Below are 25,863 nucleotides of genomic sequence, written 5' to 3'. Positions count from 1 at the left end.
AGTGTGTGCACACACGTGCAGCTCATTGCCCCCTTGTGTGCCTGCAGGAGCCGAAGGTCAATGCTGGGCTGTCTTTCTCCATCACTCTTCACCTTGTATTCGGAGGCAGGGACTCTTACTGAGTCATGCTTTCCGCTAGCCTGGTTGGCCGGTGAACTCCAGGTACCCTCCTGCCTCCAATCACCCCACCAAATGGGGTCACGTATGCACAGGGCCATGCCCGGATTTTTGATACAGGTGCTATGAATTAGAATGCAGGTTCCCACGCACAAGTAGAAGCGCTGCCCTCATGTTTTACTGAAATAAGAAAACAGGAAAGGAAAACAAATGAACTCAGAGATGATATTCTTCCAAAAGAGAAACTGTGTTTTTAAAAAAGCCTGTCTTTATTCACATCTGAATTTACTAGAGGAGACAGTTTGATTGCTTTGTTGGGTCAGGTGTACGCTAGGGAACTAAATGTTGGCTCTTTCTACTGAAAGAACCAAACAATACTAGCAGTCCCCAGGATTTTACAAAGTACTCAGCGACGTCAAACGTTCATTCTGCAGAACTAGCGGCCTTCTCTACCCTGCAAGATATTATCACACTAAATAATACATGATGTTGCTTATGAAAGCACGGGGCTGGTGCTTCTAGCTGGGTTGAAAGATACTATCCAGAGGTGGTGGCTGATATCTTGGTTCTCTGCTTTGTTTTCAGCGCCAGGGACTAAAGCCAAGTCCATGCGTATACCAGGCAAGCACGTGACCACTTAGAGACCCAGCCAGAGAAGACTGCTTCTCAAACGGGCTCTCATACTGCTCAGCTGACCACATCTTACATTAGTAGGTAGGATTCGTTATTTTGAATAGTATCCTGTAAGTATCCAGCTGATTTGAATCTTAAAGCCACTAATTTTACTTCACCCCATTCGCCTTAAGGTTTCTATTGCTGTGATGAAGCACCATGGTCCTAAAGCAAGTTAGGGAGAAAAGGGTCTATTTGACTTATACTTCCACATCACTGTTCATCACCAAAGGAAATCAGGATGGGAACTCAGGCAGGGCAGGAGCCTGAAGGCAGGAGCAGAGGCCCCCGGAGAAGGGCTGCTTACTGGCTGGCTCCCCCTGGCTTGCTCAGCCAGCTTTTTCAGAACCCAGGACCACCAGTCCAGGGAGGACCCCACTCACCATGGGTGGGCCCTCTCCCATAAATCACTAATTTAGAAAATGCCCTACAGCCAGATCTTAGAGGGGCATTTTCTCAGTTAAGGTTCCTTCCTCTCAGATAACTCTAGCTGTGCCTAGCTGACTTAAAAGTATACAGAATCCACAGGTTATAGGGCGTTTTTTCCCCCCTGCGGGATGTGGTGGTGCATGCCTGCAATTGCAGCAAATGGGAACCCAAGATCAAAGGACTACTACAAGTTCAAACACAGACTGGGTCACACGGAGTACATGGGATAGCCTGGGCTATAGCAGGAGAACCACAGCCTAAGAAGCAAACAAACAAACAAAAACCAAGCATCCTTTTCATGTATAACTTCGTATAATTTCAGGTAGGCCATGTTACTGGTGTTTCACATTCATAGATGAAGACAGAGGAAGATTCTCCAGTTCAATTCTGGGGGGTTCCACACCTCCTCCTCCTCCTCCTCCTCACTAATAACCGAGCCTCAAAAACATGACTTTGATTCCCTTTTAGCTTGTGTGTGTGGAATCAGTTGTCCCCTTGTCCTGGTTGGATTTTTGTCAACTTGACACAACCTAGCATTATTTAGGAAGAGGAGCCTCAGTTGAGAAAATGCCTCCATTGGATTGCCTATAGGCAAGCCTGTGGGAGAATTTTCCAGCTTAATGACTGAGGTGAGAGAGCCCAGACCATTTTAGTGGTGTCCTCCCTGGGCAGATCATCCTGTGTTGTATAAGGAAAAGGCTGAGCAAGCCATGGGGAGCAAACCAGTAAGCAGCAGCCCTCCTGCTTCAGTTTCTGCTTCCTGGTTCCCATCCTGACTTCCCTTCATGGTGGACATCAATTATAGGCTGAAATAAACCTTTCCCTCCTTAACTTGATTTTGGTCCTAGTGCTGATCAAACCAACAGAAAGCAGATTAAAAGACACCCCCCCCTTTTTTTTTCCTTCTGTGGTAAAAAATAAGAAGAACATCTCTGACATAATCTAAGCGCACAAAATTACAGCCAAAATCAAACATGGGATGCATGCCATTTATCCAGTCTTTTCATGCCTGGTTTGACTGAGACAATAGCCCGAGGACAATTAGACAATCATAAAGCAAATCTGCTCCAGAGAGCCTGTTTTGCAGGCTCTACCTCCCTGCAACGGCCAAGCAGACGGCATGTTCCTCAGCCTTATCTATAAAGGAAAACACTCAATCCCATTTCTTCCTTTCCTCTAAACCCCCCAGCCAGGGTCCCTTCTTGGCCATCTGGAAGGTGAAAGCATTCTTTCCATGAACTTTGCTTTGCTCCTAGCCCACAGAACCTCTAACCTTGTACCATTTACACACGTCTTGTTATGACATAGTTGTGAGTGGTTCTATCTTGGTAGTTTTTCAGTCGTTGTGTGGAAGAGCGATGCTGTAACAGAGCTATTCATCTCAGAGCCTGCCTCAGTGGACGGTTACTAAGTGACTAAATTGGGTCACACATCCATGTTTCCATCTACCGTTCGTTCCAGCCTCCTCACCTTTGCTTGCATCGCCTCTCCCAGCCTTTCCAACATCAGCCTGATGCCGCTCTATGCTGAATTATACATTCAAATCGGTCTCAGGAAGACTGTCAGGATGTCAGCCTGGGAAACATAGTAAGAATCTGTTTCAAACACACACACACACACACACAGTTTGACAATGATTAAGGAAGACATCCAACATCAACCTCTGGCCTTCATATGCACATATATGTATGCGCAACAACATGTCCACACACATATTCATGAACGTGCGCATCTACAGAATGTGAATGACTTGAGCAGGGTCCGAATTCCCCACCCCCGCTGACACGGTGAGGAAGTAACTGAGGAGGAGCTGGCCCTAGCCAATGTTGAGGGTGCAGCCACCACAGACAACTGCCGTTATGGTCCCGGAGCTCTACAGGTGAAGAGGTTTCAAATGACCACTGACTTGTGTCATTTGGATCTCTGTCATTCATCCTCTCTGAAAGAAAATATACCAAGTAACTGAATCATGGTCTTTCCTATGGTATCCTTGGTGCCCCACAAAGAGATAAGATATATATGGGGAATTAGCTTAAGAGTTGAATGAATGAGGTTTTATCCCAAAGGCACTTAAACGCTGTGGTCATTTAACTCTCGAAGTCTCATGTTAAACATGGGCACGATAAGAGACTTTGTAAATTTAGGAATATCCGTATTAATTCTTTGTCTTCTGATCTCCAAGGAGGTGCCTCCTAAACAGTGGTAGCCACTTCTTATTGAAGGATCAACATGCCTGGCCAGCCTGTAATTTCTTCACTGATTTTTATCAAAAGTGCTTTTAGCCAGGTGCTCTAAGGAATTCTCACACAAGGTTAAGGACATCTGGTTATTATTTTACAGTAATTGATTTCAAGAACTTTGTAATGTTACCCTTGTACCTTGATCAGCCCAATGAAGAGTGGCAGCAGTCAGTGTTATCAAGAAGCAAATTATAAAGTAGGAAAAGTTTCTGAGTACCTAGAAGAAACATTTCCATCAAGTCTGAGGCCATGGCTCAGAGGGCAGAAACCAGGTAACATGGATTGCCCCCTCCCACTCCCCAGACTCTCCTAATAGAATATTGTGAGCTGGGCCTGGTGGCACAGGGCTGTAATCACAGCGACTCTGGCGGCTGCGACAGGGGGTCTGAAAGTTCAAGGCCTGCTTGGGTGAGCTCATGGTTGGCCTGGCTAAGTTGCTAGGGCCTTGTCTCAAAATCGAAAGTTTTAAAAGAGATGGCTCAGTGGTAAAGCGCTTGTCCAGACTGCATAAGGTTCTAGGCTCAAACCCAACTCCCTTCCCCTCCCAAAAAAACCTTCCCAAAACAGTGGAAAGACAGGAAACAGTTTCAGCAGCATAAAACCTGGAAATGGTCCTCAGCCAACTCCCACGTGTGAGCCTCCGGCGTGGGTGATGGGAAGCAAATGAGGGTCCTCTGCAAGAGCGGTATGCACTCTTGTCTGCTGAGCCACCTCTCCAGCCTCTACGTTTTGAGAATTTTTTATAGATTACTGGCATAAGCAATTACTCAGACATTTTCTTTACAGATAAAAGTAAATACTTGTAAATATGCTATCCCAGATGTTCAGAAGGACTCTTTAAAGTATTTTTTTTATTCTTTTTTTTTTTGAGATTATAACATCCTTACGTTGTTTTCCCTTTCCTTTCCTCCCTCTGAGCCCTCCCATTTATGCCCACAGTCTCTTTCAAATTCTTGCCTTCTTTAATGGTTGTTACATACATACATGCATACATAAACTTGTGTGTGCGTTCCTAACTGCATAACTACAGTCTGTATAATGTTACTTGTATGCCTGTTTTCAGGGATGATCATTTGGTATTGAGTAACCAGCTGGTGTCCTCTTCCCCGGAGAAGATGGCTTCTCCCAGGCTCAGCCTTCTTTAGCTGCCTGTAGTACTTTACTGAGGGGCTGAGGTCCCATTACCTTCCCTCCATCCATGCTACTGTGTCTATCGGCGTCATACTTGTTCAGTTCATGTTTTGGAGCCCATGTTGGTGAGACTTCATAACTATGGTTTCTGACCTCTCTAGGAGACACAATCTCACAGCAAACTCTGTTTTCCTGGCTCTGACAAATTTTTTTTGCATCATCTTCCATAATGATCCCCGAGGCCTCGGGTTCAGGAGTTGTTTTGTAGATGTGTCAGCTGGGACTGGACCCCACGACTCCGAGTGTTGATCCGTCGTGCCCGTCGTGGTTCCGTAATGGTCTCCATCTGTTTCGGACAGAAGTTCCTTTGATGAGGGGTGAGGACTAAGCTCATCTGTGAGTATAAGAACAAATATTTAGAACATAGCTGTGTATTAGGCAGGGTTAGTAAAGTGGCAATTGTAGGTTCACCTCAAGATCCATGACTCATTAGCATAGGTTTCCAGTACCAGACCCGATTTCTCTCCTGTTGAGTGGGGCCTTAAGATCAATTAGAGAACTATCGGCTACCACCAAGGTACACACACTCCAGTATTGCACCGTTAGTGTTATCACGCCATGCTGGTCATTGTTGTGACTTGTTGTCTGTTATTTAAAACCACCAAAAGTACTTTAAATCTATTCATGTTTCTCTTCTTTTTTTTTTTTTTTTTTTTTTTTTTTTTTTTTTTTTTGCACAAGCAGTGGCATATAAAAGCACTACTTACATTTAAAAAAAATATTGCGGCAGCTGCTTCCCACCAGAACACAGAGAGCCTCCTTATTTCTTAACGGACACAGACAATGGTAATGTGTGTGGCATAGTTTATTCAACCAATAATACACCGGCAGAAATTCTTACTCATTATAAATGATAATGCAATTAAAAATCTTGAGAGTAGCACATTACTTTGCTGTCAAGGTACTTGTTTTTCATTTGTTTGGCAGTATGGCTTTTGGGATAGATTTCTAGCAGTGTGAATGCTGGGATAGAGGGTACATGCATATTATATAATATTCCCAGTAATTAATAAATTCCTTTCCTGGCTTATTTTGCATTCCTATCAGCAGTGTGTCGCAGAAGCTATTGTCCTATAAGCTGGCCAATAAAATATGTTGTTCAACTCTTGCAGTTTGCCCTCCGATAGATAAGTGTTATCTCAGTGTTGTTATAATTCCTATCTCCTACTTTGAATGAGGCCTATTTAAGGGCAAATGTTTAAGGGTGTGTTCTTATTTTCTTTTTGTGTTTTTTCAGACAGAGTTTCTCTGTGTAGACCTGGCTGTCCTGGGCTTGCTTTATTGACCAGGCTGGTCTCAAACTCACAGAGATCCACCTGCCTCTGCCTCCCGAGTGCTGGGATTAAAGTCATGTGCCACCATGCCCGGCGTGTTCTTATTTTCAAAGTGGTGAGCTACATTTATGTCAAGGCAGAGGGAATGGCCGGTGGGTTTCATAGAGAAACTCCTATAAAGCCTTAATTAAAAGACTGCACGGAGGAAAAACTTCCCCGTGCTGACCACTTCTCTCCTAGTTACGAAATACCTGAGTGAATCAATTTGTCGAAGAAAATAGCGTACTTTAGCTAGTCCTCCTAGAGGTGTCGTTCCATGGTGGATGAGCACCATTGTAAGGAGCCTGTGGTGACGCAGGGCTTCATGGCGCATGTGAGCAAAGACTTTTCCTCTCACAGCAGCCAGGGACAAGAAAATGCCCACCACAGACATGCCTCTATGGCCTGACCCACTTCCCAACAACCCATTCAGCTATGAATTCATTGATCCATGGATTAATACATTGAAGAGATCAGTGTCCTCCCGAGCCAGTCACCTGCCAAGGGTGCCACCAGCTGAGGAGCAAGCAAGCTTTCAGCATAGACCACTTCGGGCCATTTCATATCCAAACCAGGACAGTATCCCTCAGAGTTCCATGAAGGTCTTTACAGGTTCCTTTAGAGGGACAGGCACTCACTGACATTTTCACCCTCAGCAGTGTACCGCACTCAAACACAAAATTTTAAAAGAAGAGAAAGAAGAAGCAAAGGTGCATGGGTTTCCCGGATCTACTCCTGGTATTCAGATCTGGTGACCGTGGAGTTTGTGGCCTTTGTGGTTGTGTCTTTTGAGACGGTGTGTGTGTGTGTGTGTGTGTGTGTACATAATGTCTGTGTGTGTGGTTGTGTGTGTTTGTGTGCACATATGTCTGTATATATGTCTGCATGTATGTTTTTATGTATATGTCTGTGTGTGTATGTGTGTATTTGTGTGTGTGTGTGTTTGTGTGTATGTGTGTGTATACATTTGTTGCTTTACTTTTTTAAAGCTGCGGTGATTCTGTGCAGACAGACCTGAAAATAAAATGCATATTTAATTGGGTCCTTACTAAGAGCCAGGCAAAGACCTGGCTTTTGGGTGTTAGAAACACAGTAATAATAAGACAACAGTTCCTGAACCCCTGGACTGTGGACAGGTGGAGCAGAAATATTTAATAAATTCACTTCAAGCCTTTGGAAATGCTGTGAAAGGACTCAGGCTGAGATGTAGCAGCAGAAGGAATGCTCTTTGGTAGGCATGATACCTAAGCTGATTTATAGAATGACAATGGCCTCAAGGCTGGATCGACCTATACTTTTAAGGGTTTTTGGAAACTCTTGAGTGGAATTACCATAAAGCGTTGGGTTCTGTGCCTGGCTCACAGGAAATGGCAGCTACATTGGCGGTAGAAAAGAGGACCACCATTTCCTGCTCAGCCAGATCTTCCTTTCAGGCCCATTTTCAACTAAGGAGTTTCCTCAAACCCTTCGTGGTGAGCCCAGCCCACTCTGATTCATTCGTTTATAAGTGAACCCTCCAGTTGGCCAGGTGCTGGCAATGCTGTGACGTAGTAACCAGCCTACCGTCTTGGAACACGGTTCCAGAAATGGCGCAATAAAACAAGCACATCTTATTGCTTCTTCGCTAGATTTAAAAATAGGATTGTGGATTTCTGTGATGAGGAAACCAACCCTTCTCTGAGCTGCTCTGGTCTTTCCAGGCACAGGCTAATCGTGCTGGGCTTCCAGCTGATTCAGTCTGCAGGATGTTTGGTCAGACAGGGAGCTGAGGCCTGGCGTTGCTGCTAGTCAGCAACTGTGCTCTTTCAGCCTGACGAACAGTTCTAACGTGGTGTCGCGCCTCTCATTCCTCCACCCTGACCTATGGTTCTTAGAAATGTGGCATGTTTTTGTGGGTGGTGGTGCTACCGACCAACTTGAAAAAAGTTCTTTTCAAGATAAGATGCTCCTTAGTCTTGGAGAAACTCCTAAAATTTTTAACACTAATAGATAACCTTCTGCTCCCTTAAGTCTCTTTTATATATATCCTGTGCAAAGTCTGTTCTTTTGTTCAAAACTCTTATTGACTTCAAGTCAGTACTCCCTCGTCTGAAAATACTGATCAGAACAGCTTAAGACGGGTTTCACTCATTGTTATTTATTATTGGACAAGTACTACAGAGTACCAGTTAACCTTGAATCTCATATACCAAATAATTATTGGCATATCCGCCATGAGGTATTTGGGTCACACTTACGCTTAAAGATCATTTCCTAAAAGTAAAATTTAAATGGGTTTTTTGTATTTTCCTTCGCTACCTCTGAGTCTTACGCGTTACAGGCCATTATTTACCATGTCTTTTGTTACTCATAGAGAGTTGTGCAAAATATCCGTGATATTTTTTAATAAATAACGAAACAGGATCAGAGGCGGCAATGATGTCAACAATATAGAACTAGCATGTAGTAGAATCAGGGTTCAGCGCAGTCCAATACAAAAGCAACTGTTTTTATATGTGTGCTGCTCTCGAGCCACAGCTCTTTACCACGCTGAAGCTCCGGGAGCTGTTCTGTCCTGGTGATCAAAACCTTCCTGACTCAGCCCACCCGATGCCTCATGAAGCATCTGCTGACCACCCCAAGAAGAAAGCTCTCGAAAGGCCACCGCTACAGCGCTTGCACAGTATACGGGTCATCTTCCAAAGCGTCTGTCTCTCTGGAAGGCCACGGGCATCCTGAAACAGAGACCATCTCCTCAGTTTCCAGTGCCCAATATGAAGGGCTCAGTGAAGGAACAAGCCCTGATTCTTGGCACCAGATGCTAAAGCATGTATGGGGTACTGACTGGGAGACAGTGGCTCTCTGTCAATGGGAAACATCTTTAGAGAGCAGGTATTAGAAGCTGGCCTAGGTCTCAGAAACCATAATCCCTTTATTATTTAATTTGGGAACTACTTCACCAATTACAACTTGTATTGCTATTTTTCTGTGACCTCTGACACAGTTGTAACTTGTATTATTGCATCATTATCTTGAGTGAAGCATTTGAGGATGAATCAATGTTAGCTCACCTTCATAAATATCCTGAAGGCAAGGAGACAGACCAGAAGAAACCTGAGCTCTGGCTCAGTGAGCTTCAGACAAGTCATTTTAAAAAGCCAATTTCACGTGGAATTACTAAGTCTTTTCAACTGCTAAAGATACATATGGCTTGGCCTGTAAGGATGCTACTCTTTTCTTGACTTTATTCCAGAGAGTTAAAAGTTAATTGCAATTCTAATGAACGCAGGGATTTCCCTTGTCTTTTCTCATTTATGGACAGACTTATCTAATTAGATAATTAAAAAAGGATATGGGACAGGACTCTTGTCCCTTGGCTGAACTGCTCTTCACTCTGGACTGAGGCTGATTATAGGCAGTTAAAGCATCAGTTCTGTGAGGACAGGGACACTCCATTCTTTCTGGTTGACCTTTGACTTATGTTTTTTGGCTTTTCTTCCTGAAACCTTCCAGATAGAAACAATTATTAAGCCAATGCATAAATGCCACAGGAGGTAGCCATTTGTGCTGATCAATACATGGCTTAATAATGATTGACCAACCGTTGCAGATTTAGATGATTTCTACTGGCACAAGCAACGGTTAAACCCAGCGGCCCCTCTCCTAAGGTGGAAGTGCAAAGCGCAAACGCACACTCAGCAACATACATGATGTATGCTGTCACATCAAGGAAATGACAGTTGCAGTTCGCTGCGTCACTTGATCAAGCGGGCAGAGTTTGGGGTCAAAAAGGAGTTTAACAGTAGAATTCCAAACATCAATCCTACAGTGTTGTTCTGCACCCTGAATCCGGGGAGTGTCCTTCTGTTCCCAGAAACAGCCAGGCAGGCTGGAGGGACAAGCAATTCTTGGAAACTCGGGTTCCAGTCAGATGACTGTGACCCGACCCTTCTTGATTTTGGACAAGCTACTTCTCCCTCGGTCTCGTTTTCCTCACCTATAAATACAGGTGGCAGGAGTGTCTTCTCATAGACTACAATGGGTGAACAGGACTGTAGGAGAAGGGGTCAGCCTAGGGCTCAGGGCACAGGAGGCACAGATGTGCTGGCACCTCTTGCCATCTTCTGGGCCCTTCAGCACTGCACGGATGAATAGCAAGTTAATACACACGGACAAAGTTTCAGCTTCTGACCACACCTTTTCCGTTGACAGATTTCCATGAATAATTTAAAAAGTCCTATTACAAAGGAACAGAGATTTATAGACAGAGGGATGGATGGCAAGAGCTCAGGACTTCAAACGTGTCTGTCTTCCTCGTCCAGTTTTTTTGGGTTTGTTTTTGTTTTGGACCCCTTCTAACTTAACAGTCTTGAGGGAAACAGCAACAGCATAGAGGGTAGGCCAATGCCTGCTGGGAAACTCTGGCCCCCAGTCTCTTAGCAGACCTGAGGAACTGGTCTGGCCTTGTAAAGGACCCTTTTCACAGGGCTAAACACAGTCCCAGGGCTGGATCAATGCAACATCCATCGGCCTCAGCGTTTCAAAGCCATACCTGCCTGTTTGGATCTGACAATTTTAACAGGAAAAACAAAGACAAAAACACAAAGGTGAGTGGGAGGACTAGAAAGTGCTATGAATATAGCAAAGAACCAACTCATTCTGGGTAATTTGGCACTCCGCCGGTCCGAGCATTCTAGGAGGTGAGTGCAAGCACGCCTCAGGACCAGCCTCAGAAAAGAGAGAGCAAAAGCCTGAAGGCAAAACCAACAACAGCCACCTTGTTCGGGCGCAGAAATTTAACTCATCCAATTCATTCAACACATTTCCTTGAGCCTCCTCCGTTATGTGGTAGGCTGTTGGACATAAAGGAAAGCGACTAATTCCAAAGATGGATTCCCAGGCTTCGAGCCCGTGACTGGTGGTGAGTCCCTCCAATTAGACCCCTCTTCTGCCAGAGCTTCAGCCCTTTCTTTGTTCAGTTTCTGGCTTCGAACCTGGCCCTGTTTTCTTCCGTGGCAGAGTGAAGACTGAGAGAGAGGAGGCTGTGTGTCCAGTGCAGGCAGCCCACGGAAGGGAGGTGACCTCTGTTGCTTCCCCCATTGTCAGATCCTGGTCAGAAAGCAGCAATTCCTTTTCCATGCATGTGTTAGCTTTTTGTTATTTCTGTTGGTGGTGGTGAGGACTAGGGGAGGGGAATAGGGAGGAAAGAAGGAGGGAGGGTGGGACTGGAAGGAGATGCAGGAGGGGGCTACAATCGGGATATAAACTGAGTAAATTGTGAAAATAAAATAAAATATATTTTAAAAGAATAAGTAAAAACACACCCCAAGGGAAAGAAACAGACCACAGGACTGCATTCTAAATGCAACTGAGGGAAATCCTGACATGTTTCAACAAAACTTTAAAAGTTTTATCACATTGCATGTATTTGTTAACAGTTATTTTGAAAGGGGCCTCATTTTGTAGCCCTGCTGACCCCAAATTCACGCAGATCTGCCTGCTTCTATTCATTTGCTTGTGTTTTGTGTGCATGTATTGGGAAGTTGGGGCAAGAGGGGACTTCTCAGGCCGTGCCACAAATGTGGAGGTCAGAGGACAGCTCAAGGGAACGGGTTCTTTCCCTCTACCCTGTGCGCCCAGGGATTCAGCTCAGGTCGTCAGGCCTGGCAGCAAGCACCCTTACCACTGAGCCATCTCACCAGCCCTGGTTTGCATTTATAAAGCTTGAAGACAAGGTGAGAGAGTTTCACCATGGTGCTCAGACTGGCCTCACACTCATGATCCTCCTGCCTCAAACCCTTGAGGGCTAGAATTGCAGATTTGAACCTTAGGAAATGACTGTGAGATTTGAGGCCTGATACTTCAAGGATGGAGCCAACCCAGTTACTGCTTAAATTTTATGTATTAATTAGTCACACACACACACACACACACAGCAGCAATTCTGGGACCGAAGTCACTACCTCACACCTGAGTCTCCATAAAGCCCAAGTTCTGACACTGGGCTGTCATTTGGCCCAAGATTTAAAAATATTAGAGGTGGGGGAGGGGAGAGGGAGGGAAGAAAGAAAAGCAGCAGTTTATGCCAACTAGGAGAGGAAAAAAAAGCCAAAGAAAACAAGTTTGCACAAAACACCTGGGAGTCAGGTAGCCAGCTACCTGTTCTCCTCTGCGGTGGGAACTGAGGAGCGCTGCCTCTCCTGAGAAGCAGGAATGCTCTCAGCATGGGATTATCCAGATTCATAACAATCCGCTCAGTGCCCAGAGCCAGGCGGGGCGGGGGGGGGGGGGGGGAAGGCACTAGCTGCAGACCAAAGGAGCCCACCAGACACTTCTATCCAAACCAACCCGGATGCCCAGTTGTGCCGACACAGATCCCAACTGGGGGCCAAGGGTATGGAGGGCTTAGAGTCACCTGAGGGCCCAATCTGGGGCTGGGCCTTTAAATTCCTACCCAGCCACTCCCAACCTGAAAACTCAAATCAGGTTATAACCACAAGCCATGCTTTTATCTGGAGTTTGAAATCGGACCAGTTCAGTCAATCGGGATCTTTTCTGTTCAAACACAAAGGCTACAATTCAAAGAGGAGAACCACATCCCGATTTCACGATTCAAGTAGGGTGTGTGTGTGTGTGTGTGTGTGTGTGTGTTCTTCCCTCTCTGGAACGTTCTTCGTTTTCCAGAAGAGAATAAAAAGGTGAGATGCAATGATAGGGTAAATTGGCCTCTCACGTCGCACAGTTTGTTTGCTGCAGGGGACACATGGGACCCACACTCTCTCTGCTGTTCATAACTCATGTCTTAAGCAACTCTACACTGGTTCTTAGCATGTCATAGCAGAGGCCGGTTCCTTTAATGGTCTGAAAAAAAAAAAAAACAAAAAAACAGAAACCTCATCACTTTCCTAAAGCCTCATGGTTTATGAATTTTAAAAATCATTTATTCAGGTGGCTTAATTATCAAGCAAAAAGTAACAGGTGTGTATCTTTTTAATTTTTTTTTTTAACTAGCCAAGCTCTGTCTTCCCTGATCGTGTAGTTATTGCTTTTATGCTGTAAGAATCACCCCAGGGTGGTCGCCTCTGTGGAGTGTAGGTCAGGCACAGGCTCATCTGACTATTGCTGCTTTCCGAGGTCATCGTGACCATGCAGAAAACTTCTTCCTCAGTTTCTACCCTTTGCTCTCTGTATAAGATTCAACTTCCATGTCAGAGGGGTTGTACCCTCAGAATCTTATCTGTTTTTTATATATGGAACTTCAGATCATGGCATAGGAGCCAGCTCCGTCTTGAATGAAGATTAGAGAAATCTCTGAAGCTCTCTAGAATGCCTGTATATGGAATGCCAAGGATTAGATATCTTGATTCTCAGCCAAGTGAGGCAGAAACAGCTCTTGATCCAGAAAGCGAAGGTTCAAAGTCTCCTGTCCTCTGAATTAACCAAGCGAATATGGTAACAGCCCTAAGTTATAGGGTTGATACACTTAGACTTAAAAAGAGTTAAACATCTTTGTTTGTTTTTTTTTTCCCTCTCAAATGGTTAAACTTGGGTTCATAAAAAATCAGTAATGTTTCCTTTCATTTGGGGGGACATACAATTTAAACAGTGTAATTGAACTTTTGTGTAAGATGATGCAACAAGTCATCATGTAGGCACACGCCTGTAACGAAGCTCTGGGGAAGGTGGGAGGGGAGGGTCCCTTGCATCTCAGAGTTTGAGACCAGCCTGAGCAACATATCAATATACCACCTCGGACAGGAAAGTTAGACATAAGTAAGGACCGGGCGACAGCTCAGCTGGGTAAATGCCAGATGCGTAGTTGTAGTAGTAAGACAATTGCTTAAAAAGCACCAGAGGGAGGCAAAGGCTTTCAAAGCACAAAAAAAAGCAGCCAAGAAGGGTGGAGGACTGGCTTGGGATGGGGAAATGGATCAGTATTCGAAGTGTTTTCTACACAAGTGTGAGGACTGAATCTGGAGTCCCAGAACCCGTAAACGCTGCATGGCTGTGGCTGTAATTCCTATGGGATCCTCAGGGTAAGCTGGCTGGCCACGTTAGCAACACTGATGAGCCCTGGGTTCATTTGAGAAACGCTGCGTCAGAGAATAAGGAAAAGAGGTTGTGGATGTAAACATGTTTTTGTTTTGGTCCCAGGTGTAGGGACTGATTCAGATGGTCCACAGCAGCAGGCTATTTGCCTCATGTGGGCTCTGAGAAGAGTTCTTTGCCAGCTGCAGATAGTTTAAAACTGAGGACTCTGGAGAGAGAATAAATGCCAGAGCCCAGAGAGTGGAGCTCCAAGAAAGAACAAGGCTGCTGCAGCTTCCGCCTTGCTGCTCCTGGCAGCTGCTGTGAGACAAGAAGTTGGAAATCTCCTGAAGCAAAGATTGGACCGGCTCCAAGGAATCTGACGACCCTAACCAACAGGAAGCAGCTAAGAGAGAACTGTGCCTCTTCTCCCACTAACCCTTTCTCTCTCCTACCTGCCGTTGGGGTATTGGAAGGGATTGGGGTGCAGTAGAGAGAAAAAAAGATAAAAGAATGTAAAGAAGAGTTTCAAAGAAGTATGCTAACAGAGATGGAGGCAGATTCCCCATGGCAACCTGGGGCTTCTTTGCTGGCATGAGCACACATACACAAACACATGTCAAAGGCCAGCTTTGACACCAGGGTGGACTGAGGCGAGACCCAAAGTTGGTGAAAGAAGCCAAAGGCTGATTGCTTCTTGGTTCTGGGGCCAGTACTGTTTGTGACTGATAAAAAGCTCTAAATTCTCTTAATACTTTGGTGCCAGTACTTTGAAACTGGCGACTTGGGGCCAGAGGCTGATAGCTTCTGGTGAGAAACTCTGAAACTCTCTTTAATTCTTTTTTTTTTTAATTTATTCACTGTACATCCTGAACACACTCCTCCCTCCTTTCCTCCTGATCCCCCTCCCACTCTCTTCCCTTTTCCTCTTCGCCTCAGAAAAAGAAAGGAAGCCCCCCCCCCTTATAATTCACCCTGGCTCATCCAGTCCCATCAGAACTAAGCGTATCCTCTTCCAGTAAGGCCAGACAAGGCAGCCCAGCTAGGGGCAAGTGATCTAAAAGCAGGCAACTGAGTCCATCTCAGAGACAGCTCCTGTTCCCCTTGCTAAGGGGCTCACATGAAGACCAAGCTGCCCATCGGCTACGTGTTGGGGATTTGTATCAGAGGCCTAGGTTTAGCCCATGGCTGCTCTTTGGTTGGTGCTTCAGTCTCTCTTCAAGTTCCCATAGGCCTAGATTAGTTGCCTCTGTTGGTCTTTTAGAATTCTTGTCTCACCAGGTCCTTCTATTCTTCCCTTGTCTCTTCCACAAGAGTCCCAGAGCTCTGCCTAATGTATGTCTGTGGGTCCCAGCATCTGCTTCAATCTGCTGCTGGGTGGAGCCTTTCAGAGAACAGTTAAGCTAGGCTCCTGTCTGGAAGCAAAGCAGAGTATCATTAATAGAGTCAGGGACTGGCGCTCTCCCATGGGGTGGCTCTCAGGTTGGGGCAGTCATTGGTTGGCTATTCCTTCAATCTCTGCTCCATCTTTACCCCTGCATTTCTTGTAGGTAGGGTAAATTTTGGGTCAAAAGTTTTGTGGGTGGGTTGGCGTCCCCCTCCCTTCACGGAAATCTTTGCCTGGCTATGGGATGGCCTGTGTGGTCTCCAGCTACTTGGAGTCTCGGCTAGTTTCACAGCCATATCCTCCCAGGCACATACCCTGTTGCAGGTTTCCAGCTTGTCCCAGAGATGCCCCGCCTCAGTTTCCCTTCTCTCCCCGAGCTTTCTCATCTCTCACCCCCCACTCTCCCCACATCTGATCCCCACCTTTGTTCCCCTTCCCACACCCTCTCCCACCCAGGTCCCACACTTCATCCACTTCCGGTGTCTATTCTAGTTCCCCTTCTGAGTAGGATTCAAGCCCCCTCCCTTGTTACTCAGCTTCTTTGGATCTGTGGCAGGTAGTGTGATTATTCTGTACTCTATGTCTAATACCCAATTTTAAGTGAGTATATACCATGCGTATCTTTTGGATCTGGGTTACCTCACTAAGGATGACATTTTCTAGTTCCATCCATTTGCCTGCAAATTTCATAATTTCCTTGTTTTTAATAACTGAGTAGTATTAGTATTCTATTGTGTAAATGTACCACAGAATATTTTTTGGTTGAGGGACTCTGGGTTGTTTCCAGTTTCTGGCTATTACAAATAAAGCTGCTATGAACATAGTTGAGCAAGTGTCCTTGTGTTATGGTGGAGCACCTTTTGGGTATATGCCCAGGGGTGGCATAGCTGAGAAAGTATCAGATTAATTTCCTAAGTGCTTGTACAAGTTTGTACTCCCACCAGCAATGGAGGAGTGTTCCCCTTGCTCCACATCCTTGCCAGCATGCACTGTCATTTGGGTTTTTGATTTTAACCATTCTAACAGGTGTAAGCTGGAATCTCAGTCTTTTTAATTTGCATTTGCCTGATGATTAAGGATGTTGAACATTTCTTTAAGTGCTTCTTGGACATTAGAGATTTCTCTGTTGAGAGTTCTATTTAACTCTGTAACACATTTTTAAATTTGATTATTTGGTTTGTGGGTGTTTTAATTTCTTGAGTTCTTTACATATTTTGGATTTTAGCCCTCTGTTAGATGTATGGTTGGTGAAGATCTTTTTGAAATCTGTAGGCTGCCATTTTGTTCTGTCGACAGTGTCTATTGCCTTGAAGAAGCTTTTCAGTTTCATGAGATCCCATTTGTTAATTGTTGATCTTGGAGGCTGAGCTGTTGGTGTTCTATTCAGAAGTTGTGTCCTATATCAATGAGTCCAAGGATCTTCCCTATTTTTTCTTCTATTAGATTTAGTGTGTCTGGTTTTATGTTGAGGTCCTTGATTCAGCTGGACTTGGATTTTGTTCAGGGTGACAAATATAGATCTATTTGCATTTTTTTCTACATGCAGACATACAGTTAGACCAGCACTATTTGTTGAAGATGCTTTCTTTGATCCATTGTATGTTTTTGGCTTTTTTTGTCAAAAATCAAGTGTCTGTAGGTGCTTGGGTCCATTCCATTGATCCACCTGTCTATTTTTATGCTAATACCATGCGGTTTGTATTACTATTGCTTTGTGGTACAAATTGAAATCAGGGATGGTGACACCTTTAATTTTTTTTTATTGTTCACAATTGTCTTCACTATCCTGCTTTTTTTTTTTTTCCATATGAAATTGGGAATTTCTTTTTCAAGGTCAGTAAAGAATTGTGTTGGAATTTTGATGGGAATTGCATCGAATCTGTAGATTGCTTTTGGTAAGATAGCCATTTTTACTATGCCAATCCTACCAATCCATGAGCATGGGAGATCTTTCTGTTTTCTGATCTCTTCTTCAGTTATTTTTTTCTCCAGAAACCTCAAGTTCTTGTCATATGTCTTTCACTTGCTTGGTCAGAGTTATAGCAAGATATTTTATATTATCTGTCCCTATTGTGAAAGGTGGTGTTTCCCTCATTTCCTTCTTAACCCATTTGTCATTTGTATAAAGGAGGACTACTGATTTCTTTGAGTTAATTTTCTCTCCAGCCAACTTTGCTGAAGGTGTTTAACTGCTGTAGGAGTTTTTTGTTATGGGGGGTCACTTATGTACACTATCATATTATCTGCGAACAGCGATGCTTTGGCTTCTTTTCTAATTTGTTTCCCCTTGATCTGCTTTAGTTGTCTTATTGCATTAGCTAGGACTTCAAGTACTATGTTGAATGGATATGGAGAGAGTAAACAGATTTGTCTTGTCCCTGATTTTGCTGGAAGTTCCCAGGCCCTAGCTCTGCCTGCAGTGCCAGAGACAACAGCCTTTGGGAACTACCAGCAGCAGTGAGATTTCTTTAACTCTTTAAGGGCCAGAGCTAATGGATCTTGGTGTCGGCTGCTGATAGAAAAGAAAAGAAAAAAAGGGGGAAAAATCATACAGACACACTTGGTGGATGAAGAAAAGTGGGTTCCAACAACCTTTTATTTTTCTCTACTCCTTTTAATACGTAAGAAGAAAATTCACCTCATAGCCATAAAAGCAATCATCAAAGAAAACAGATAAGTTTGTTATACAAGAGTTACAGAATGATTATTGATTTCATGTTTTTCTATCAAAACTTGTACCTAACCAAACACTTTTTTCTATCTTTCAAAGCAATTTTTTGTGTACCTTTCACTTCACAAGCTCAAAGCAGTAGTTTTTTGGTTTTTGGTTTTTATTTATTTTTTTTTTTTTTTATGTCATAGATTAACAAGCTTTTTACCAAGAAATGAATCATCTATCTTGTCGTCGCCGTCTTCTCCTCCTCCTCCTTTTGGTTTTTTGAGACAGGGTTTCTCTGTGTAGCCTTTGCAGTCCTGGACTCACTTTATAGACCAGGCTGGCCTCGAACTCAAGAGATCTGCCTGCCTCCAAGAGTGCTGGGATTACAGGCATGCATCACTGCTCCCAGCAAATGTTTTTTCTTGATCATAAATTTGTCCCAAGCCAGTTCTTCTACCTAATACAATATACATGCCTGTGATACATGAAGGTGAAGCTTTTGCTGTTTTGAAGGAGAGCTGGACATTACTTGAATCAAATCAGAAATTCTTAAAAAATGAGTTATCAGGAATTGTAAAATCATGGACTCATCTAAACAGTGTGATTTCACAAAAGTACATCTTTCATATTGATCTGAAGGCAATTTAGCCACTAGAGTGGACTAATACCCAGGAAGCAATCACACCAGACTATGGAGAGTGAGGTCCTCCCCACACCCAATCACACCATGCCAGACAGGTGAGGAATACAGAAATGACAAGCATGGGAAGGCACAGCAGCAGCAAGAAGCAATCCAGAGACGGAAGCCCCTGGGTCTATGCCTCTCCAGGGCACAACCATCGTGGCCATACAAAATGGTGGACCATCTCCAGGAAGCTCACTTGCTCCCTGCAGTTTTTCCTTCATGGCATATGCCACACATACATATGGGGCGGGGGGGGGGGGAGAGAAAGGTTGGCGTATTGAAAGGATCCAACATGTCTGAGAGTCACACAAAAGGGAAATGTACGAGAAAGAGAAAGAAAAACTGAAAAGTCTCCAGAGTTGGAAATTTCAAGCCTGCCCCCCTATCCTAGGCTAAAGGCAATTCCAGAATCCAGACTCTCCTATAGAGTATGGTCTGAAAGTTCTAATAGGGGACATATCGGTACACAAAGGCAAATAAGCAGCCTGAAACCAAGCAGCCGGCACATCACAAAAGATGTTATGTAATGGCTGTTGGGAAAGGGCATCAGTTTCATTAGTCATCAAAGGAATGCAAATTCAACCCTCTTTGAGAGACCTCGGCACATTGCAAGGATGGCGAAAGGAAGAAAACATCAAATGCAAGGAAGGCGTGGCAGAAGCCTTGAGCAAGTGAAGGCCTAAGTGAATATGTGTTATTGACATAAGCACAACCATGTCAAAGAGCCTAGAACCTCCCCCCGCAGCAAAGCCTTCCCTTCTGCTGTGTGTATGCAGAAAATGCCCATCCTAGTTTTCTCTCCCCAGATAATCACAGCTGTAACACTGCTCCCCTATAAAAACAGCTCCTACCAAGATTAGCTAAACCTGTCCCCTTGAGTGGCTGTCTACACCAACCTTGGCTCTTCACGTGTTTCTAATTGCCCTGTCTCCTTGCTCAACTGTGTGTGATAATCCTACCCCTTGGTTCAACACACTGAGCTTCTGGAGGGCTGTGGTTTCTCCACCCAGTCCATTCCACCTGAACCCAGCTTTGTGTCTGGGTGTCTGTATGTCTGTCTTCTCTTCATTCCTTCACCACACCCAGTCAGGTCCATCCTTGGAGACACGGCAACCAGCTGCTGGTAGAATGGCAGTTGGATGGTACTCTCACATATTGTTGGTGGCAATACACTTTGGCATTACTGTTTTTGGAGAACTATTTTTCCTTACCCAAAATGCTTAGATCAGACAATTGTAGATTCTGGATTTTTTTAATTTCAGATTTTGAAATACTTACATAATGAAGTTTTATGGGGCTCTAAGCCTAAATACAAAGTATATTGGTTTCACACAAAAGCTGAAGGTAATTTTATTATATAGTTTTAGGGTGCCTGTGTTTATAATGCACCCCATTACATAAGGTCTGATGTGAAATCTCCACTTGTAATATTCTGTCAGTATTCAAAGAGAAGGACTTTGGAACGTGTCAGATTTTGGGTTTCTGTATAGCAAAGATGAAAATATATTTTCTCTGTAGCCTCGATGTTCTACTCTAAATAGAACCATATACATAGAAAATGCACACAATTGTTCACCAAAAGAACAGCCCTATTCTGGTGGCCAAAAACTTCAAACTACCTTAATGTCCCATCAGGATACTTTGGATCCATATAATGAAGTATGAGAATTAGTGGAAAAACTCATGAAACAACATGACTACATCCCATGCAGAGAATGTTGATTACATGGAACAACAAACTGGGGGAAATATTTTAAAAATAGAGATCTGTTAAGTGATTTGTAGGCTGAATATGTAAAGAACACTTATTTCTCAATACTATGAAATAATCCAGTTTTAAAAGGGGGGCCAAAATAAGGTCAGATATGGTGATGCCTGTCTGTAACCCCAGCACTAGAGAAACTGAGGCAAGAGGATCTGTCCAAGGCCAGCCTGGACTACATGAGACCACGTATCAAAAAGAAAGTGGGGACCAAAATATTTGAACAAGGTCTTTAGGAGAAAAGGAATTTGGAGGCTTTTCCAAGGCTTTCTCGTGTGTATGTCTGTTGCATATAGTTAGTTATGCAACATGAAACCTCACATGTCACATTAGCATCTTAAATCCACACCCAGGATGTACATTTTTAGTTTTTTTTTTAATGCATTACAATACCATAATAGATCACCTTCAGGCAGTCTGGAGTAGCTGTCTGCTCGTGCCTATGTCTGCAGCCTGATTTAATCTACAGTATCTGGAGAAGTTCTTAGCTTTTTTGCTTTGCTTTCTGGACCTCACTCCTGCCCTGTTCACCTGCCTCAAGAAGTTTCCTTAATCAACACAAAGCCCCATGTGGGGCCGCAAAGTAAGTGGTAGAGCCATTGCTGGGGAAAGGATTTTATGGTCAAGTCCTCCAACCGGGAAATCATTTTACCCTTGTCTGTAACAGGACTCTACTCATGTCAAACAGTGGTGTGCTGGTGTGGTGTTTAACTCATAACACCACATGATGGCACCCTCCATTATATGAGGATGGGGTGAGATGGAGATCATTGGCCTGGGCGATATATGCAGCATATGGCAAATTGGTGGCAAGGCCTTGGCCTTTTAATCCTTCTTAAAAATCCTGCATCCTGGCTTTCTGGTTAAGTGTCTGCCAGCTGCCACCACTCTGCTCAACCAACCCGCTTAATGGAATGGAGAGGTGAGTTTCAGGAGTCGGGCGGCGAGGTCTGGCCTACAGAGATGACAGCTGTGTCCCTGAGGAGCAAGATGTAGATCAAATATAGATATCTTCCTTCTCTGAGAATTTTCCTACGACTGAGGACATATAAAAACAGGGATAAGGCCCAATGAACTCATGCACAGCATGCACATAAAATATATGAGTACCTAATCTCATGCCAGATTCAGTTATTGCCCTAACAGGTTTCATTATAAAACCAATAAAAGGGAAAATAAACCCATGCTGTAACTTAGCTTCTGCCTGGAACTAAAGGTACTAACTGCACCTTGCTTTGAAAGTTCTAAGAAGGTGTGAGTTGTGCCTTGCTTTGAAAAACTTCAGGTATAATTCTATAATACGGTTCAATGCAAGAATCAACAAACTTGGACCAGCAGGATGGCTCAGAGAGCAAAGGCACTTGCATCCCCGAAACCCACATGGTGGAAGAGGAGGACCAATTCCCACAAGCTGTCCTCTGATCTCCACACATGCATAGTGGCACCCCATTTCCTACAACTTCCTGGTCTCAGCATTACAGCTAACGGCCCTGGGGGGCAAAGGGCAGCAGCATCTGGAAAACATTTCAATTGCAGTGATGAATCAAGAGAGTCAGGTAGCTCACAACGAGTCTGCATCTTGGAAACATACTACAAAGCCCCAAATAAACTTGTCTTAATTCCACTTCTAGCCCTGGGGGGAGATATAGCACATTTAGATGGTGTTTAGAGTGTTCAAAGAAATTAAAATAACACCGCTCACACTACCAACCTCAGTACCAGGACGAGGCAGAAACATTTATCCTCACATGCTCCAGAGCTTGTCCGTGTAGGCGTGTCCCCCAACTCAGAGCTATTCTTTAATACAATGTATCTAATGACCAAGCACCATGTCCATGACGGGAGAATTTCGGAGTCTGTTTTCACGTTATACTAGAGGATTCCTTTAGGCTTTTGCACACGTGTTTGAGCAAATACCGGTTAACACAGGTATCCATCTAGAAAAGTGCTTATGACGTACGCGGTAATCAGAGGTTTTAGTTGGTGGAAAGAGGTTTCTGAAGCACCGCGCCGTCTGCTAGCCATGCTTTTCAGCTTTTTTTTTTTTTTTTTTTAAATAGTGAGGCTGCTGTGGAATGCTGTCCTCTGAGCATAACATGGTTGTTAGCATCTGAATCAGCAGCTTTGAGTACTGGCGAGAACAAGACTGGGCCTGAGAACGTGGGTTCGTAGGAGGTAGGGGGAGGGGCATCAGAGACTTACCTGAGAGTCCAGCCATGCCCCTCCTCCTGAGGAGCATCCCCTCCCCAGCTGCGCAAGGTTTCAGGGGGTGCTATGGTGGGTGGGAGGTCAATAATTAAGCAGAGGGGCCTCTATCTTTGCAGTGTTTGAAAGGCTGACACTCACGCTTGGTTGGGACTTCCGATGATGATGCAAGCGTTTTAGGGTCAACTGTGTTCCATTTAGTAAGCCCGATGAACTCACTGGTTCACGAAGCTAGACTCTGGAATCATTCCTTTGGTCCGTTTCTGGGGCCCTATCTGGGGTGAATACACTCCAGGAAACACCCCCCCCCACACACACACACACACATACAGGCTAACAGAAATTTGAACTTGAAAAGGCCTTTCTGGTTCTTTTACCTCCCGCAGAAGTCTGAAGCAAAAACTAGAAGTAGCTTTGAAAAGACCTGAGTGTGGCCGGGACAACTTCACTCTCTTTATACTAGAAAAGCCTTTCAACGTGGCCAGAGGGTGTAGAACCCACCTAACTCCATGGTCTAATGTGCCAGCCTAGGAGTGTCCCGTGTTTGGCTCAACAAGGACAGGAAAGAGACAGTTATTTCTATCCACAACCTTTCCAACGTCCCCTGGCGACGGTGGGTGTCACTGTAACTCAGTCACGTGGTACGGAAGCTGCAGCAGAAGCTTGTGGAATTCAGGGATCTCCCCCAACCCACAGCACTTGCTTAGGTTAGGGACACTGCAGGTCTATACCTAAAGCAGGACAAAAAAGCAGCACCCCTCGGGCTGATCTCCACAATGAAATTCCGAACCGCTCCTGGAAGCACCATGACCGCTCTGTTCCACCTTCTGAGGAAGGCGACAGGAACAGCTTCTCAAGGAAAGAAAGCCAGTGGACAAACCCCAAGGATTAGAAGATCAACACTGAGAAGCAGACGGGCCTTTCTGAGCTGCGTAGGTCTGGTGGTGGGGTCCACAGCTTCTTACACTTCCTGCGTTGCTACACACCATATGGAGGTCACATAACTGAATGTGGGGAGGGGGTTGCCAAAAAAGATGAGCAACAGTAGAAGGCTTCTGAAAGTACAGACAAAATTAATAATAAAAAAAAAAAATCAAGCGTGCAACGAATCTGAGATGATGCCGGTACACTTGCCTCTTGGCAGCCCTGGCTCTGAACACACACAAGGCACTTTGCGTCCTAGTGTCACACAGCACCAAAGGACACAGCCTGAAGCACCTCAGTTCAGATGAGACCGCCGGGCCTCATGAACTGCACTGTTTTTACTGCACATATAAAGATTTCTGTTTATATTAAAATTGTAGGTTAATGGAAAAAAAAAAGTATTGGGATATTTTCCTCCTGCCCACTATATGAGGTATCAAATTTGATGCCATATATCTCTGGATTGTATTGGGTTAGAACGTTCACTTTTAAGAAGTGCTGTCTCTGAGTTGCTGACTTGCATTCCATAAAAGAACAGTAAGTGAAGTTTGGCTTGGGATTGTGACAGGATTTCCAAAAGTTTCGGAAGTGGCCTTAAAAGTGCCCTTACTGTGTTGTGCTATGTGTTTATGTGAAGCACAGTTCTCTGCACTGATTGTTTAATCAAAATACTGATGAGCTCTGAGAAATGTTGACGATGTCCTACCTCCTGCAGTATCAAATATTCAGCCATGGTCTTAATTATGTAAAAATAAGCACGCCTATCTAACTGGTGTGTGTTTAATAAATTGTGTAATTGTATATTTACAAAAGAACTATTTTCTTATCCGCAAATGTCTGCTTTGAAAACCGTATTATCCAGTTGTAGGCTGGGGCTGCATAAAAATTGCTTACGCGAAAAGAGTCCAAGTGGAAAAGTCCAAGAAGCCTTAATATCGCCTGTGTGAAAACTGAGCTGTTGAGCTGGGCATGCTGGCACACGCCTACCATCCCTACACTGACAGGCTGAAACAGGAGAGCTGCTGAGACTTGGAGATCAACCTAACTACACAATGGGTAGCTAGTCAGGGCTGCACAGATAGACTCTGTCTCAAAAAACCAACAAAACATCCAAACCAAACCAACCGAACCAACGGATGAACAGAAAGCCCTGATTGCTATGCCCCCCCCCAACACTTGTAGTAAAGTTTCTCAAAGCATCTGTATGCTGTGTATGTGCAGCTCCCTGTGTTCACAGGCGCATGTGTGGACACCACAGGCTGATACTGATGGTGTCTTCCCCCATTGATCTCCATATTCTGTCCTGAGAGAGGCTCTCACTGGAGCTGGACCTCAGACATCCAGCTAGGCAGCCCCTGAGCCCCGGACAGGGATTACAGGTGTGTGTCCTTGTGCGTGGCCTGTCACATGGGTGCCACCGCTGCAAACTCAGGTCCTCATGACTGTACAGCAAGTACTCTGCCTGAGCCATCTCTCCATCTCCGTTGTCCACCCTGTTAGTGCTCAGACGAGACAAGCAGTATTGGCTACCTGCGGTACGCCCAGCCTGCCCTGCTCTTGCAGGGCACTCAAAGTATTCTTAAAAAAAAGAAAGAGAGGAAAGAAGGGAAAAAGAAAAGAAAGAAAGGTGCAAGACAAACCAGAGTTAAGCTTGGTAGAGTGAACTCTGAGGAGATATAAAACTTTCTCCTTAATTTCATTTTCCACATTAGCTGTTTTACATAATATAATATATAATATAACATAATATAATAATATATAATTATATATTCTATATATAATGCTATAATATACAATACAATAAATAGTCTAATGAGTTTTCTGGCTGTACAAGGATTACCCAGCTAAGGCTATTGTTTTAGTTAACAAACACTTCTTGTCCTAGTACCACAACAAATGTGGACACAAAATGTCTAGATCTATAGACTAGCTCAAAGTCTGGGATTATACAAAAGATACTGTTTTATAAATAAACATCTCTGTCTCTTAAAACTCAGTTTCAGTAATAACAATAATAATATTGATACAAATCCGAAGCATTTTATTTATATCTCTAGAAGAAACACCCAGAATTTCCCCTCCTTTGTGTTTCCATTTTGCTTCTTCATGGGCCATGAAGACAGCTGAGGTTGCTAGTACAATGAAACCAAATGGACCTAAGGGAGCAGGGTATGCCGCCATTTTTCTTCTTGACACCAAATCGAAGGCTATAGTTGGCAACCAGATGATGACTTTGGAAGGTGGTCTAATAAGGACCCAGCGTCTGTCTCAT

The 25,863-nt window shown here is 44.2% G+C and overlaps 1 long non-coding RNA gene across 1 annotated transcript; it reads left to right on the top strand.

The window, feature by feature from the left end:
* The first annotated feature begins 3,620 nt into the window (after positions 1-3,620).
* LOC132655390 (uncharacterized) lies at positions 3,621-4,978 on the top strand. The gene is made up of 2 exons (XR_009593203.1): positions 3,621-3,730; positions 4,751-4,978. It is a non-coding gene; the product is annotated as an uncharacterized LOC132655390 (long non-coding RNA).
* The last annotated feature ends 20,885 nt before the right edge of the window (positions 4,979-25,863 follow it).

The sequence above is a fragment of the Meriones unguiculatus genome, chromosome 1 (assembly GCF_030254825.1).
Source record: "Meriones unguiculatus strain TT.TT164.6M chromosome 1, Bangor_MerUng_6.1, whole genome shotgun sequence".
Taxonomy (NCBI): domain Eukaryota; kingdom Metazoa; phylum Chordata; class Mammalia; order Rodentia; family Muridae; genus Meriones; species Meriones unguiculatus.
This window is presented reverse-complemented; position numbering and strand designations above follow the sequence as displayed.